The following is a 7,082-nucleotide window of genomic DNA, read 5'->3' as shown; positions in this document are numbered from 1 at the left end:
GGGTCGGGTTAGGGTTAGGGGTTAGGTGTTAGGCATTAGGGCCGGGTTAGGGTTAGGGTCAGGTTAGGGTTAGGGTTAGGGTTAGGGGTTAGGGTCGGGCTAGGGTTAGGGTTTGGGTTTGGCTTATGCTTATGCTTAGTTCTCTTCTCCTTCAGCTAGGGTTAGGGTTAGGGTTAGGGTTAGGGTTAGGGTTAGGGTTTGGCTTATGCTTATGTTTAATTCTCTCTTCCTTTCGTCCCCTCTCGCTCACACCCTTTCACCCAGAGCCTTTTTCCTAAAGTGCAGTGCTTTTCATATCATTTTCTTTCTCTGTTTTTTTCAAAGCCTTGCAGCACTTCTTCATGGTTTCTTTGTGTCATCCCAGCCCCTTTTGGGGACCCCAGCTGTCCCCACCTTATGCGCTTTCCGTGCTTATTTTCCTTCCCTGATTACCCCTTGGGATCTGGGGCCACCTGCCAGTGTCTCCGTGCCCAGCGCTGTGGTGTATGTCTGTGATTGGCGCATTTGAAGCTGGCCTCAGCTCGCACCAGATCCCTGGAGATAAACTGCTTTTTTCCTCAGGTTTCTGATCTACAAATGGGACAGTGACCTTCCTTCCCTCCACCTGTTCTGAGGGGCTGGTCATGGAGGTAAAGTTCCTGGTGTGGTTCCTGGCACCCAGTGACCCCGGGAAGTGCCGTGTTTATCATGTCCCCACTGAGTGCTCCTGGCTGTGGCCTGCAGTGCGAAGGCTGTTTTTGCAAAGCCAGCTTCTCTCTGAAGGAGAATGACCGACATCCGCATAGGCTGCTGTGTGCAGGACCCGGCTACTCTGTGTTCCTCATTTCCTGGGGGACCTGTGGGGTCGCGCTGGCAGCCTGGCTGCTTGGCCATCTTCCCAAGGCCTCCCTGGTGCTTCCCTGGAATCCCCTGGTCCTTGGTGAGCTGGGATGCATCCTGAGACGGGCGCCGTCCTGGGTACGTCACTGCCACTTCCTGGTTTGGGACCCGCCTCGTGGGTGTGTGCGTTGGGCTGTACTGTAAACCCGCTGGTGTAAACCCCAGCACTGGGGCACCGTGGGGACCGAGAAACTGCCGTCATGGTTCCTCATGGATTTCATTGCAGACGTTCATGATTCATGATTTCTGGCAGATTTGCTCATTTTCATATAAAAATCACCAGTTTGTGTGCACTACCCAGCTACCTGGTGTGAGGGATTGGGGAGACAACAGAAGGAAGCCAGTGGTATTGAAAACCGTAGCACATACCCAGTGCACAGGCAGCCGGGGTTGGGTCGTGACCGCAGGTCCACTCTGAGGGGCCTGCCGGACGCTTTGTGCAGGAGGAACACCCCAGGAACACAGAGATGTTCATGGCTTTGTGCTTGGTGTTGCATTTGTGAGGAGTTTGTGCTTTGTTTTCACCAAGAGTGAGAAGCTCTGAAATGATTGCTATAATGAGTGCGAACAGGGAGGCACAAGGCCTCATGATGTAAGACACCAGCATGCTGCCCGCGGTCGCTCCTTACCACGGGTAAAGTCACATGACCGAGCAGAACCAGTGGTGAGATTCTGTGAGACAGCCTTTTCCCCAGACCCACCTGTCTCCCTCCTGGCTCCTAGGGCTGCGGGCAGTGGTGGCTGCCTAAATGCTCCTCAGAGTGAAATAGCTGCTTGCTATTTTTAAAGATATTGAATAAGAAATGACAAAGCATTTTTTTTTTAAAGAAGCGTGTTTCTACTTTGTACTGCTTAAACATACCTGTGCAAAATCAACTAAGTCACAAGGAATTGAACAGAAGGAAAAATGACATTGAAATGTACATAAGAAATGAAATCAGTCTTGTCCGGTTACCAGGTTTTGGGTCATTTCCATATACAAAGTTTAGAACCTTAGCATTGTCGGGGGCGGGGGGAGGTCTGTGCCTGCAGCGTTCCCAGGAGCTGCCTTCTGCGTTCCGCCTGCCCCTCTGGGTGGTGAGGGACGCACTCCTCACAAGGCAGCTGTTTCTCAGCTGAGCACTTCTCCCTTGGCCTCCCGTGAAATCTCATTCTCATTGCTTTCTTTTTATTTGTCATATCTTGCCCAGCTCTCCTCAATCTTGGCTGCAATTAGAATCACCCAGAGATCTTTTTTCTTTTTTTTTTTGAGAATACGCAGGCCACTCCCCAGAAACCTGGACCTTAGGCAAGGCTCTGGCCTTGATCAGTTCTCGCCAGCTGTGGCCCGTGAGCTTGACAGATGATTCTGAGGCGGCCCTCAAGACTATCCTGGAGGAGCTGATTTCCATATGTCCACTCAGTGCTCCCTGCATAACATCGGGGTTTGAGGCAGCCCCCTGTTTTGGGGGGAACAGCCCACATTCTTGCAGTCATTCATACTACTTGGTTCCCAGAAGCCTCCCCCAGGCCTGTTCTGGACGCGCTCCCTTTCATTCATTTGCTGCTCTTCCATGTGGTTCAGAGCCCAAGCTGGGCTCTTGCCACCCAGCATGGAGAGAGGACCCTTGCCCAGCCCCGTCCTGGGCCTTCCTTCCCCGGCTGTTGCTGAGGATGGTTCTGTTTGATCTCAGCCCTGAGCCGAATAACTCACACTGAGCTTGTGGTCTCCTAGGAGCTTGGAGTCTTTTCCGTGGCCAGAACTTTCTCTTCCTGCACTTTGTTTTTCCTTATGGGATTTCGTCTTACTAGTTTCAAGCCTTTGTTGCATCTCCTTGAAAACTTTTGAGTCTCTGCTGCGTTGGGCTCCCTCATGTCTGAGTGTCAGCCCTGGTCTGATAAGCTTGTCCAGTTCCCTTTCTCCATCTGGGCTGTCGATGTACATGGTGGGCTCACGGGAGCACGGCCACTGCAGCCTCCTCCTAGACCTTCTTCCTTGTGGACCTGAAACCGAGAGTTCCTTGACCTCTCGCAGTATTTGCAACAGGGATGTGGCTCATTTGCGCTCAAACCCCTTACAGGAGCGGGAGCAAGCAGACACGCAGGTGCAGGAGCTGGGCGGGCGCTTTTGGGCACCGGCCCCATGGTAGTGTCTAGACAGTTAACGCCATTTTAGCAGTTGCTGTCCGCGGATGGCTAAATGTTAAACCAGCTCAGTGGAGGGTCAGGGTGACAGCCGACAGCCTTATTTTTTTGTTGTTTTTTTTGAGACAGAGTCTCGCTCTCTCTCCCAGCCTGGAGTGCAGTGGTTCAATCTCGGCTCACTGCAACCTCTGACTCCTGAGTACAAGTGATTCTCCTGCCTCAGCCTCTTGAGCAGCTGGGACTACAGACACATGCCACCACACCTGGCTAGTTTTTTGTATTTTTAGTAGAGACAGGGTTTTACTGTGTTAGCCAGGATGGTTGCGATCTCCTGACCTCGTAATCCACCTGGCTCTGCCTCCCAGAGTACTGGGATTATAGGCATGAGCCACTGTGCCTGGCCAGGGTGACAGCCTTTTTCACCCTGCCCTCTTGGTACCTGGGTCCTTGTCCGTTGTCCAGGAAGGCTCACACGGACTTTGAAAGGTGGTGAATACGGGGATTTCACTGAGTGGTGGAGGTGGCTCTTGGCCTGATGGATGAGAAGCTGGAAAGGGGATGGAGTGGGAAGATCATCTTCCCCTGTAGTTCAGCCATGCCGTGGCCAATCTCCTCTCCGACCATCCCCAGTCCGACTCCTCCTGATATTCAGATGCTCCTTCTCTTCTTTCCTTCTCTGCCATGCTGTTCTGCCAGTCTGCTGCTCTTCCATTCTTCTGCTTCTCTGCTCCCCTACTCTTGGAGACTGGGGCTTGAGGTTTCTATGGGTACAGGATAGGCAGGCATGGCAGGCCAAAAGGGGCATTATTTGAGTGTGAAAACAGGAATGCCTGTTTCTATTTAGGGCCGCGGGTTTCTAAACTCGAGGGTGGGGCCTTTGCCCTCTTCCACCCAGTATTTCCCTGTCTCCTGTCCGTATCAGATTCAGGAACGGCCACTCCTGGGCAGAGGCATCGGGCCTGCTCCCAGCTTACCTCTGTGCACTAAACCCAGCCATATTCTTCCTGTCCCCAAGACTGTCAGGGAGAGACAGGTCCATGTAAGCTTTGGCCTCCTGTATTACTGGCTTAGTAATCCTCTGAAAAAAACATGTTATATACAGTTGATGGGCTTTTGTGTGACTGTGTGACTGTTTCTTTTTTCTTGCCAAATCTGGGATAAAATATATTGAAATGATTTGTAGTTTATAAACCTACATGGCGCACAGCACTCATCACATCTGCTTCTGCAGCAGGTGAGCGGCAGGACGTGCGCAGACCTGTGCTGATGTACCTGCAAGCCGCCTGCCTTGCTGTTCCAAGTGCCTTCAGTCCTGCAAACGTACAATGTACAGGAAAAGCCGAGTGTGTGTAAGGCATCTAAGAGCCATCCCGCAGGTTACTAAACTGGCCTAGGTGTGGTGCACAGACTTGCCATGTCTCTTCAAAGCGTCTTCCTGTTCTGTGATCGTGGTGGGGTGCCTGGAAGAAGGGCGCATTTTGTGCACGTGTCTGATCCGAGCTGATGTGGCTGAGATGAGAGGGGCTGCGGGCTGGTCCCGCGGTGGCTGTGTCCCAGGAGCAGAGTCCACGTGGATGCTGGAGGCTTCAAAGGGTGGGGCACAGTCCTGCTCAGGTGGCTGGGGCGCCAGCGGCGGGCTCTGGTCTCAGGGCAGCGTGTGTCCAGTCAGCCGGCACCGGGAGATCAGTCCAGTGAGAATTTGGGGTGTTAACGGGTTCCACATGCCCGTGGTGGGTTTTTTCCTGTGGCAAGGATGTGGAAACTTCATGGGGAGTTTGCGCTTCTGAGTGATGGTTGCTGAAATTGTAGAATAAAATATTTAAGATGTTTGGCTGCATAATGAAAATGCATGTATGTGTGAAATTGTCAGTTGTAGAACTGGAAATCTTTTAAAAGTCAAGCTCTCTTAACCTATCCATCAGAAAGGATGTCATTGTTATAGGGTTGAAAAATTTAGAATCAGATAAAAGTCCTCACCCAAGTCTTTACACGCAGGTGTTCATTAAAGGGCCCCTTTCTGGTGGTTCTGATGCCATTTTGGGGGTTGGGAGGTGAGAGGTTTTATTCCCAGGCTCCTTAGAATTATGGTCACTTAACTAAATTCATTGTCTTCTAAGAAAGCATCAAGCCTTCTTTCCTGTGTAATCGGAATACTGTGGAGCGCTACCTTTTCTTAACCTTTATAGAAGGTAGTGCCATTTCCTTGCCTCCTCCCTAACCTCCCGTCCCTTCTTCCTTGTCAGCCTAAAGTTGAATCAGAGATGTCACTGATGAATGTGATGCTTGCAATTACCTGTTCATTCACTCCTCACTCCCTGTTAACACGCAGGGGAGCCCCCGGTGTTGAGCTGAGGCTGTGCCATGAACTCAAGTGCAGATGAGCCCAGCAGCTGCGCAGAGTGGGTAGCCTGCCTGCAGTCACCCTACGTGTTCCCCAAAGCCCAGCCCAGCAAAGCACCTCAGCCCCCATCCCTGAGCGGGGCCTCTGACTGTCCCTGTGAGCAGACACCCCTTCCTGCTCACAAAGTTAACTAAATTGTATCCGTTATGCATGGAAATAAATAATGGCCTTTATGAAGCCCAATGTAGAGGGGCGGAAATGGGAAAAATCTTTATTTTAAACACTTAGGAAAGAACTTAGGCAAGAAAAGTGTCTTGCAGAGAAAGTGTGGGGCTGTGTTTCAGGAGGAGGTTGGTTTTTGGAAGAGCCGCTTTGTAGGAATAGCAGCTCGGGAAGCAGGCCGGAGGACACGCCATCAGTGCACAGGGGCCCCGAGGGTCCCGGCCTGGGGCTGGCGCTGCCTCCTGCAGGTGGGCGACCAGGGAGGGAGAGGGAGGTGGCTGCTTAGTGGGTAGCCCCTCCCGTGGGGGCGCAGTGGGACGCTAGATGCAGGACACTGTTCTTTAGCATCACCAGAGCCGGGCACAGACCCAGGCGTGCTGCCCATTGTACTTCCTGGAATGACGGCCCGCAGGGCGCTCCTGGGGTCCTGTTTATTTTTCAGAGAAGAGAAGAGGCACGTTGTGCACTAAGAACCAAGTGCTTTAAAAACCAGTGGAAAACCGAAAACAAGACTAACAGGGAGAGCAGAGCAGCCGTAAGCGCAGAAGGCGCGCGCCTCGTCGTGGCTCCGAGGCCGTAGGCTTTTTTGTTATGTCTATTTTACTACAATAAAATGTGTTTTTAAGTGAAAGAGGAGTAAGTTTTCATAGGGAGTGCCCTCAACGCATCTCGGTGTTTTGAGGGGGGTTGTGTGTGTGCTGAGGACCTTGTCTTGGGGTCTTGGGACGGCACAAGTCCGCCACTCCCGGGGCCCCTGTGAAACACGCTCCTCTGTGGTGAGCGGCAGGCACCAGCCAGGCCAGGCCAGGCTGGGGCACAGTGGAGTTGTCCAAGCCCTCATCCGCGTTTGTGTTTCCAAGACATGTTCAGGGAGGTCCCACTTAGGAACCCGGGAGTCCCCGTCTTGTTGGGGCCGAGGGCAGGGTGGCCAGGGTGGCCCCGTCTGTGGTATGCGCCTCCACACTCGTGTGGTTGGGAGTGACGCGCGCCTTCTCCAGGGCTGTGGGGACCTGCCTTGCTCCTCGTGGCACGGGCTTCCCTGCCCCCAGAGAGCACAGGGCACGTATCCCACTTCCTCTACATAGGCCGCCTCCCGCGGCCTTTCTGAACCAGTCCACTCCTCTCTGGTGTGTGCCCTTGGCACTGCGGTCAGGGTCAAAGGCAGCCATCTGCGCACGGCCACGCCAGGCTCAAATCCCCACCGTTCTCTTTCCTGTGTTTAATTCTGATAAAGTGCCTGGTGAGCACTGCCACTGAGGGGCCGTCAAACTGGGGAACTGAGCAGAAGCGCTTTGCCCTGCAGACCTCCCCACGCGGCAAGGGAGCCACGGAACCACGCATTTCCTAAGCAGGCAGCCAGGGCGTCTTCTCCCGGCGCTTTTCTAGCTGAGTTCTTCCATTTCCGGATCAGTGCCACTGAAACATCAGAAGCCACCTACACCAGGTCCCAATTGTGGAGGGGAGTGTGGGGGCCGTGGAGGGGGGCATTTGAACCATGGAGGGGGGTGTGGGGGCC

General features: G+C 53.2%; 1 protein-coding gene across 5 annotated transcripts in view; it reads left to right on the top strand.

Annotated features, from left to right (window-relative positions):
- Positions 1-7,082, top strand: part of ZNF516 (zinc finger protein 516) — a 130,483-nt gene that overhangs the window by 98,913 nt on the left and 24,488 nt on the right. The gene's annotated exons all lie outside the window — the stretch shown is intronic.

This window comes from Cebus imitator, unplaced genomic scaffold (assembly GCF_001604975.1).
Source record: "Cebus imitator isolate Cc_AM_T3 unplaced genomic scaffold, Cebus_imitator-1.0 Scaffold49, whole genome shotgun sequence".
NCBI lineage: Eukaryota > Metazoa > Chordata > Mammalia > Primates > Cebidae > Cebus > Cebus imitator.
This window is presented reverse-complemented; position numbering and strand designations above follow the sequence as displayed.